We start from the raw sequence: 10,458 nt of genomic DNA, 5'->3' as shown, positions 1-10,458 counted from the left end.
TTTCATTCAGGGATATGAAGGTGCAGTTTGGAGCTATGACTAAATCAGGGAGTGCACCTTTAAGAAAAATTATATTTTAAAAATTAATGACTTGTTTGATCCACTCAAAACTAAACAATGGTGAAATTTCTCTCAGAGCCCTCCATTTGTTCCATATGAAATGTAAACATCCACTTAAATCACAAAAACAAGAGCAGCTTTAAAAACCAGAGTCAGTCCCTGCTGTAATTTATGTATATGTTTCTATACGGGAGTATGTTCCTCATTTCACATGGCACACTCCCCGCTGCCTGATTATGGATGAACGTCTGGACTGCTGCAGCCAACTTTCAAAGTCAGTCCAGATAGACACAGATAGAGATGTCACCGTCTAACTCTCTTTCCCAGTTACTGCTGGAGAGAGGAGTTATCAGGTCCAGATGCAAAGAAAAGTGGGTCACCACACTCAACATGTGCCAGACCCTATACTTCCCCATATGTACAGGGACTCACTGCTTACACTAGTGCACATATGTACACTTGCCAAGTCAGACCCTTTTCTTCCCCGTCTCCCAAAATAGCACAGAGCGGACTCAGAGTTAGTGTGTGTGTGTGTGTGTGTGTGTGTGTGTGTGTGTGTGTGTGTGTGTGTGTGTGTGTGTGTCTGTCTGGTTCCATCTGGCGTATATCTTACATCTGCACATACATCCCAGCCTGTGTGCATGGTTCTCCTACAGTAAATCTCACAATTTTATCATAACTACAGGGTGTGTTTCACATCGGCTTTTAAGTTTTGCCTTTTTCTTTTGTCTTAATGTCCTTCTTGTATGACATCCAAACTAGTAGCTGCCTTAAAACCCCCAGACCCTTTCATGCTGTGCCTCCGCCATCACAAACAGCCATCTGACAGCGGTGCAGGAGTGCGGTTTGACCCGCAGATCTTTTTAATGGGGAGTTTACAGGCGAGCAAGCAGTGTTTTTTTCGCGGTGAGAGTTTAGTGTTTCTGTGCTCCACAGGTCAGGAGGAATCCGCTGTGATGGGGCCACCTCGATCTTAGGGGGGATTCAGCATGTGAAGTTATAGAAAAGTGTTTGTATATCATCAGAATGGCACAAATAGCCTCAGTCTGAGTACTGTTTTTGTGCATAGATTTATTTAAAGCCAAAAGTGCTCTGTCAAAGCCCTTGCAGAGTTTTCCAAGTATTTCCCAGCATGACCTCTTCCTCTGAAAAAATAATAGATAAAAAAAAATCTGCGCTACCCAGTTGCAATCCATGACATACTTTTTCTTCCATTCTGTTGTCCTCAGCTTTTTTCTTTGCTGAACACTTCATAAGTAGTGACAAATTAAGTTGCTGAAAGCGCTATGGAATAACAGCAATATCTAGATGAACCCAGAGCATGTAAACACTTGGGCGCAGACAAACACACACCACTGGGCCGGCCGGGAAGGGTAATGTGATTGAACCGGACAGCCAGTGTCAACCCATGGGGCAAATCAGCTGTGTTATGATGCGTAATCGGCTGGCTGTCTGAAGAGGTGTGTGTATGTCACACTGCCACACACACGGGTCGTTCCCTAGCAATGCCCAGGGTGTATTGCATTGATTAGTGTCTGAGTGTTGGTCACATCTTGAGCCAGCAGTGTAGTGGTGTTACTGCCATGACAGGGGAACCTTTAGAGAGGCAGCCTGTTGTTCATTCCTATAGGCTTGTGCTTGTGTGTGTGTGTGTGTGTGTGTGTGGGCTCGTTTTACTATACTTGTGGGGTCCGACAGTTTTGTGGGGACCAGGCTGGAGCCTTTCATTCAGACTTTGAGTTGTGATGGTAGAGAAGTAGATAGTAGATAAAAGTGGAAAACATAATCCATGTTTATCTCCAGATCAGGCCGTCTCCTCTGTTGGTTTTGATAACATTGTACTCACCAAGTCAAGTGCTGACATCTATTCTGAAGAAGTAGCTGGAGGAACATCTAACAGTGTAGCATTTAGTCACACTGGTTGGGTCCAAAATCACTCACTCACTCATTCCTCCCTACTCACTATCTAGACACATCTATGCAGAGGACTATATAGTGAGCATTTTCTCTGCACTTGTTTTCAGTCCAAGCACAATGTATGATGGTATATAGTGCTTGGTTAGTGACCAGCGGTTTTACACAACTTTTCACGATGCATTGTGGGATACTATGAGTCCGCTAGATAGGGAAAAAACAGAGGTTGAAAAACAAAGCCAACACCGAAGTGAAAACCACTTCAGGCTGGCTCCAAAAGCTAGTTGGTCCCCATAGACTCCCATGTTTACAGCCCGGTATAAAAAATGGTTTTGGTCTCTACAGCTAATTTCTCTCTTCATGACAATTCTACAGGGTTGAATTTTTATATAATTCACCCATTTAAATTTTATTAAGGCTTAAATATGCATAATTGAGGGATTGCTGCTTTGAGTGACAGGTAGGTGAGCCCCACCTCTTTGCCCATTTCTGGATTAGCTGGGAGTTAGGTGGAGTCAGGCACTGGCAGGATGGCGACAGTGGAGCAGCCCACTCTGAGCTTCAAAACCACTCCTCAGAAACCTGTGGGTGATGTAATGGAGGCTACATCCATCTTTAGTCTGTAGGATAATGATTCTGACTGTACATTCAGACAGTACCACAAAACTGCCTGTATAGTGGTCAATATTGGGAGTAGTGAGTGATTTTGGACATAGCCACTGTCCTGCTACTTTGTGGAAAAAATAGCACTTACAATGCTACATAATTCTGCAAAAAGCTATTTGGAAATGTAATTAAACTTGTAGTAGTAGTAATAATAATAATAATAATTATAATAATAATACATCCCTGAAACATTTTACACCAAAATGGAAACATGTGAATCTCCCACATGGCAGAATTACCCACCAGTGTTAGAAAACATAACATTTTATAAAAGCACTAAACAGCTTGTTAGAATGGAGATTTCTCGCTTTGCTTGTGGCTTATTTTTACACAGCCCTCCTCTAACGCGCTGAGGGAAGGGTGAAATTTCTGCTCATTAATTTGACCGCCGCAGCACTGTATGTGAGATTGTGAAATCAAACAATTGCCAATGCGAGCAGAGCAGTGGGGAGTGAGATCTGTTTGTTACACAACACTGAGTCAACGGTGTGGATCCGTATGTACAGTAATAGCAGACCGCTGGCACACACGCAGAACAGGTGGAATGGACGGTTTTCTGATGACAATCTACATGTGTGAGTGTGCGTGTGTGTTTGAAGGAGAAGCAGCTGAACAGTTCACACTGGCCCAGACTGACCGGGCTGTAATAATAACAGCACAACGACGACGCACAGGCCTGGAGGGATTCCACGAATAGAAACTTTCAAGAGGAGAGGAGGAGGAGGAGGAGACAGGGAGAGGAAGAATCAGACGAGAGAAAGAAAATGGGTTGTCTGTGTTTGTCGCCCACATATGTGTGTGTGTGTGTGTGCGTGTTCATCACTTCAGAACAGCACATTCTGGTTTTTTGCCTCCGTACTTTACACTTGCTGAATGTTTCTGCGTGTCAGACTCCTCTCCCCAGGCTCTTTGTTGCTTTTATAGCCCAGGCGGTCTTATCTAACCAGGTCTCCTGAGAAAACCAGAGAGAGAGGGGGAGACAGAGCGGAGCAGTGGAGGCTGCAGATTGTGGAGAGCGTGCAAGGGAAGTGGAGGAATTGAAAGTCATATCAACAGTGCTGCTCCAAGCTGAAGAAACATCCATCCTTATGAGTCATGTAGTCGAGTCTGAGTCTTAAAATATTATTCCTTCTTAGAAAAAAAGCAGTAAACAAACTGAGCGAGTGCTTTTCTCTCGAGCATATTGGTCCTTGTTTGTGCAAAATTGCTGAGAGAAGCAAAACTGCTTTTATAACAAGTGGAAACAGGTTCACTGAGGAAATGAGCCAACTTAGTCAGACATTCAAAACAAGAAAAAGGGGGGAATTCGAGGATGTGGCAATTTGATTTTGCTTTAAAGAGTGAATTGGCATGTTTATGCAGACATGTTGGAAAATGACCAATCAGCTCTAAGGTAACTCCACCTGTGTGGCTGCCAATCACAGCAGTAGCTCATTAAAAAAAGCTGCTTATGCAAAACGGCCCGGTCACACACAGGTGAGAACGAAGCCCCGGGGCATGAACTGTTGATTCAGGCTCTGGTCGACTTTACTACAGATTAAAGCTACATCCACCAAGCTGTCACCTTTTTGTTTTTTGTGCAATGCAGAGAAGACAAACTGTTTCCTGTTTACACAGGATTGCACATGCCCAGTGTACGTGAACGGTCACATACTGTATGAATGCATTTGCAGGTGTGTTAGGATGAACGGAGACTGTTCCTGATTCGGGGCTAAAATGGTCGTGTGGACATAGCCAAAGATTTTGTTGAAGTCAGAACTAAATCAGTGTTTCTACTTTGGATAATACTGGTCAGCAGCGATCATTTCCCACGCACATTAGACAGCTCTAATTACCAAACAAGTGATTTGATGGGTAATCCACTAATCCAGGGTTCCCTCATTTTTTGGCAACCCCTTAAAATAAAGTGCAGGTTATGGCTTTAAATCCAAATTAAAGCCAAGGGTCTGTGCAACATAAATTTCCTCATCAGACTATGTCTGCAAGGTTCTGCGTAGACAGTACAGAGCGAACATGTCGACAAACTTGTGTAGGGTGTTTGTAGACACTCGGTGTAGTATAAACAGAACCATGTGTGTATCCGTTTTGGAGTAAATTGTGCACAGTTCAGCCAATGTGTGATTTATTTTGCTTTTCTCAAATGGTTTCACTTAAAGGATTTTCAGAGGTCTAACGACACACATATTTTTTCATATTGTTCATCTACTTTTTTTCATTAGTTATCTCGTAAACATGTTTTGACCCCTCTGATGTAACTCTGGGCTCCCAGAGATGGATCCCAACCCAAAGTTTAGGAACCACTGCTTCAGTGGGCCAAAGCTGTCTTTTTTCAGAATCATATCTGAAAAAAAAAAAAAAAGTTAAATACTCTGCCACTGAGATGAGATCATTTTAATTTTCTCCACTTGTGTCAGAAAAGTTCTGCTTTATTCAAACTACTGTCAATACCAGGAAAATGCCCTCAAAAAAATGAAACCACATATTTCTGAAACCTTTTCAGCAGATTAGCTGACCATAAACACTCTGTTTAGCAGCAATGAGTTGGTAATTTACACACACACACACACACACACACACACACACACACTGTGAGAAGGCTAATTGTGTTGAATGCACAAAAACACAGTGGAAACTTGTTCATCAGCCTTCATCTCACTCACACCTTTTAAAACCAGGTAATGCTGGTCTCATGCTGCCGTGTGGACGGGGAAAATTGAGATTTTCAATGGTACTAATGTAATTTAATGAACGATTGTTGCTGTCACAGATCTGGTCAAAGAGTCTGCTTCTGAAATGTCGTGAAATTATCTCCGTCGCTGCCTGAAATTTCCCCCAACTCGAAGAAAAATTAGATTATCTCAAAAGGCTGGATAAAAGGCTGACTGCCTGTTTAGGACAGTCAAAGGCCAATGTGTGCGCGTGTTGTTGTTGTGAGGACAGTGTGTTCACTGCAGGAGTAATCAAACAGATATCACATGCAGAAAGCACTAAATATCCTCATATTCCCTCTTCCTCGCACTGAGATGAACATTCATGTTCATGCCACACTACTGTACCACAGTTTTGCCTCAGCATCACATTACTGGAGCGTGATGTTCCCTGCTCCAGGGCCAAACTCTCTGACTCCCTCTGTGTGTGTTTGTGTGTGTGTGTGTGTGTGTGCCCGTTCTCCAAATCTGTTTGCAAACTGCTGAGCACAAGCCAGGGAGTGGGTTCACACTGGATTAGCTCTGAGTTGGCTAAACACCAGATAGCAGAGATAACAGCGTTCGTATATCTGTGCATGTGTGTGTGTGTTTCTGTGTGTATGTGTGTGTGTGTGTGTATGTGTGTGTGTTTGTCTGTTGGGGGGGCAGCTGATATCAGCAGGAATAGGGAAAAACACTGATAAGGCTTTTTCAGTATCTGCAGTTCTAATGGTCATGACGGTGAGATGCTAACGAACAGCGCTGATGTTTATTGACTTTTGTTGTGCAAGTCTTGTTTACAGAAAGCAAAGAAGAGGAAAGGAAGACACACAATAAGAAAGAGGGAAGAAGAAAAAAGAAAAACAGGTAGAAAGAGAGAAATGTAAATGGAAGAAAGGAAGGAAATTACAGAGAAGAATCTGAAAAAGAACAAAAAAATCAGCAAAGTGGAAATAATAGTGGAAATAAAAAGAAGGAAGTGGAAAGTAGCTGATGAAAGGAAAGAGGAGGAAGGAAAAAAGAAAAAAAAAGTTGAAGTAAAAGGGAACCAAAAAAGGACAGAAAAAAGAAAGAAAGAAAGAAAGAAAGAAAGAAAGAAAAAGTGTCTCAACAGGAAACAGATTCCTGATTCCAGAGTTCCTTCAGATTTTTCCTTTTTCTTCCGCCCACCAGCTGGAGCCAAACCCAGTGGGAGGAAGCCGTCATCTTCACTTTCCCTCCTTTCTCCTTCCTCCCTTTCACCTTTCCACCATCTTTTCTCCCCAGAATCAAGATGATGCTTCATCCCTTCGTTTCGTAGGAGGGGAAGGTGAATCTATAAAGGCTTCGCCTGTTCCCCTGCCGATCGATTGATGTTGAAGTGTTTAACTCACAAAGGGCTGCATAAACGGCTCAGCAGCCCGTGGTTTATGCAGAACACCAGGCAAATCTTTTACAGGACTCCATTGATGTTGCTTGTTTTACCTGAGAAATAAGACGCTAATCCCCTTGATGTGCACCAAACTGAGAGGAGGTGATATCCATGGGGGCGAGAGGGGCGGACTTCCTGTCTGTCACCTCCACATAAGACAAACAAAGCTGCCTCTGCTTCGCCTCACAGCCAAGCCGCATGAACCAGAAAGAGAATGCCAGTTGATCGCATTTAAAGTCTTTGCTACAGGAAGACAGCTCTTTCAGAAAGCCTATATGACATAAAATACTGGAGCAGTTAAACATCCTTATTGACACATGAATTCTGCATCACGAAGAGGACTGGCAACGCGCCTGCGGCCCTTTACACTGCATGTTATGCGTATTATGGTAGAGTGTGTTACAAATGTCAGTAAGTTTGCTTTCACAGGAAATCTGCTGCATTGTTTTACAGCTGATTTCCCACCAGAAATATAGCAGAGTGTATCTGAAAGCCTGTTTCCATTGAACAAACTTTTCCAGTAATGCAGAAACCAATTTTGGGAAATCAGGAACCCGTTTCAAACAGAGGAACTAGGGTCAGAATTTAGTTCCTGGACCCCAAAAAGGGATGGTGTTGGGGGTAGTACGTTCTGATAGCCCAGGAACTATTAGAGCCGAGTTCCTTTTTTGGCTCACTTTTCAAAGACAGACTTTGTGTCCCAACATTTGCCGCCTCATGGCCCACTTTAAAATCACAACAATGTTGGTGGACCACATCAGTACCAGTATACAATGCAGTCCAGCCGGTGGCCACTTGAAAGTTCCTATTATTTGTCTTATCATGGTGACAGGGCTTAAACATGAAAAAATAAATAAATAAAACAATGAAAGGAGCTTTTAAACATTTTTAAAGCTGTTAAATATCATTTAGTTTTAGTCAAAAATTCTACTGTTTCGCAAATGATTTGTTGGCCCACTCACAATCGCCTTCGCAGCCCACCAGTGGGCCACTGGTATAGGGCATTCATGAACACAGTGAGCAGGTACTGATTAGCCTGGTTCCAGATCTCTGAACCAGGCTAATCCAGATCAGTGTTTTTTCTGCCATTTATGTAGGTTTTGTGAAAAGGTTTTTGAAAGAGTCGACCGATCATCTTCCTACAGAGCCTTAGCTACCAGGCTACCTCTGTGAAAATAGCAAATACACGGGCTGCTGACAAAATGGTATCAAGATGAGCTTGACAGAGCAGCACAGTTTTTTGTAATTTGACCCATAAGACCTCTTAAATTATTGGACCATAACTGGACTAGTTTGTCTTATCTTTGTTTCTTTGAATGCAAACACAACCAGAAATGCTTTAGTTATTTCAGTTCCTATGTTTTTGTAAAACCTTGAAGAATGTGGACAAAAAAGGCATAGATTTGTTTCACTGAGTGAAAAAGCAAATTACAAACCACATCTGGTTTAGTGAAGTTGCACAAAATTTACCTTGTCTGCTCAGACTACCTTCACCACAGAAATGACAATGACTTTTTGTCAAACAGCTTAAAATGAGCTGACTTTATATTCAAAAGCAAAGCCACTTGCAGAGTTACGCCTGTGCATAGGAGGAGGTCAGAGTGATGGACGGGTGGAGCCTGGTCTGACGTGGACACCAGAGACTGGGAGCTGGTGTCCCATCAGCCCATCTCCTACATTTAAAGCTGCTTTTTCTTTCTTTGCCAAAATCCTAACAGTGACAGTGATCTTTCCCGAGCCTTACCCACACTTGAAATGAAGTACTGCTGGTGCATCCTTGTCATACCCACTGTGGGCTGCACATAAGCAGAATATTCATACGGGTCATTTTGAAATGCAATGACAAATGCAAATTAGATATGAGGAGTTGTCAGGAAGCACTGACATTAATCAGAAAAGTAGTTTCAAATCTTCAGAAACACCAGCATTATTGGCTGCCAAGGGTAGCTTAAATTGTACTTCATTTCTTTGTCACCTTTACACACACACACACAGACACACACACACACACACACACACACACAGACTCATCTTTATGTGTGAAGTGGGAAAAGAGAAGGCTTGAGTCTCCACCAAATCCCTAAAAGCTGTCATTGACTTCAAACACTGTGAATTCTTCACAGTGGAGTGCTTCCACCGAGCGACAGAGCTGTCTGTCTTTATTTTTCTATAGGATCCTTTTGATATGGCCTCTGCAGTCCAGACCCTCCTCTCTGTGAGGTAGACCAGGGCACTTTCAAATCATCTGAAACGAGCCGGGAATTTCGAAGTGTACTCCATACGTGGAACAAACAAGCTGGCCTTTCTTTTAAAACACAGCCAATACCTGGGTAATTATATTATTACCTAGGAAGTTTTATACTATTCCTCTAGATGTGCAACATACAGTATATTAGTAGATGGTGAATATTCATATGGCAGAGAGAGAAACACAGCTGTATACACAGTGCATATCAGTCTACAGAATGATCATTTACCAATTTAAACAGTGCATTAATTTTCATGAAGCATGTGTAATTTATGAGTGCTGTGGGATTGCATGTATCTATCAGTGTCAGAGTGACATGTGTGGGGTGATAATCTATTCTGTGACCCAAATTTATGTGTTGAGAGGCTACAAAACCACGCTCCAGCCCTCCCATCCCATTTCACAGCTCATCACTGTCAGTGCGATATACTACGAGTGTGTGTGTGTGTGTGTGTGTGTGTGTGTGTGTGTGTGTGAGGGAGAGTATGATAAAAGGAATGTGTTATCCATCTTATCCAGAGGAGATGTTTTGAAAGGAACTCTGTTATTAATAAATGCATGAGAGCCAACAGAAAAAGGAACATTCTGCGGCTTTGCAAAAATAAAAAAGAGAGGGAAGAAAAAAAAAACGCTACTTGTTAGAATTCTCTCAGACGCTGCTTGCGCTAGGAGCTACGTCCTCAATAAGAGACATATTATCTCTGGTCAGCTTTCCTATCTATTATTCACAGCTCTGTGAGAAACACTGGTGGCGAGATCAACAGCAGTCACTTACAATATGTCCCGGAGCAACGCCATCCTATTCATGTGCAAAAGAAACCTTAATAACCACGGCTTGAGATAGTGGAGAGGCTGCAGAAAAGCTTGTGGAAGCAAAGGGCTTTGATTTTCAGGGCTGGTATGGATGCAACACAAACTTGATTAAAAAAAAAAAAAAAAAAAAAAGTGTGTTTTTGATGTATTATTCAGTGGCAGGTAATGTATGGGCATTGTATACCGAAGATGCTCAAATGGGAATCTTGTTTGTCCTATGGGAGGAATCTCCTCTTATCTTTTTTTTGTCGGTTTTAATCTACAGCTGACTTTATAGACAACAAACAACTTCTGCAGCTTATTGCTTTATTGAAATCTCCCAACCTGCAGGACTCACACATCTATGAGAAATGTGCATCCATGAGTGTCCGCGGATTGAGGATCCACATCTGAAATGTTAATAAATTCAAGGGGAAATTGCTTTGTGTTTATCTGTAATATGACAAAACGCCTTGACTTTGATCCCCGGCGCATGTTATAAGCTCACAAACACACAAATGACATTTCAAATGCTAATTCCCCATTGTGTATGGTTTTATTAGATAATACGTGAATGCAATATGTGCCGTCCATGTGGACAATGAAGTGTGTGATTTGATGCTGACAAACTCATCTTTTTGTCATATTGAATATTATATCATAAGCAACTGGCCATCCTC

This window comes from Trachinotus anak, unplaced genomic scaffold (genome assembly GCF_046630095.1).
Source record: "Trachinotus anak isolate AG129_WGS33_773 ecotype Australia unplaced genomic scaffold, CSIRO_AGI_Tana_v1 ptg000016l, whole genome shotgun sequence".
Classification (NCBI taxonomy): domain Eukaryota; kingdom Metazoa; phylum Chordata; class Actinopteri; order Carangiformes; family Carangidae; genus Trachinotus; species Trachinotus anak.
This window is presented reverse-complemented; position numbering follows the sequence as displayed.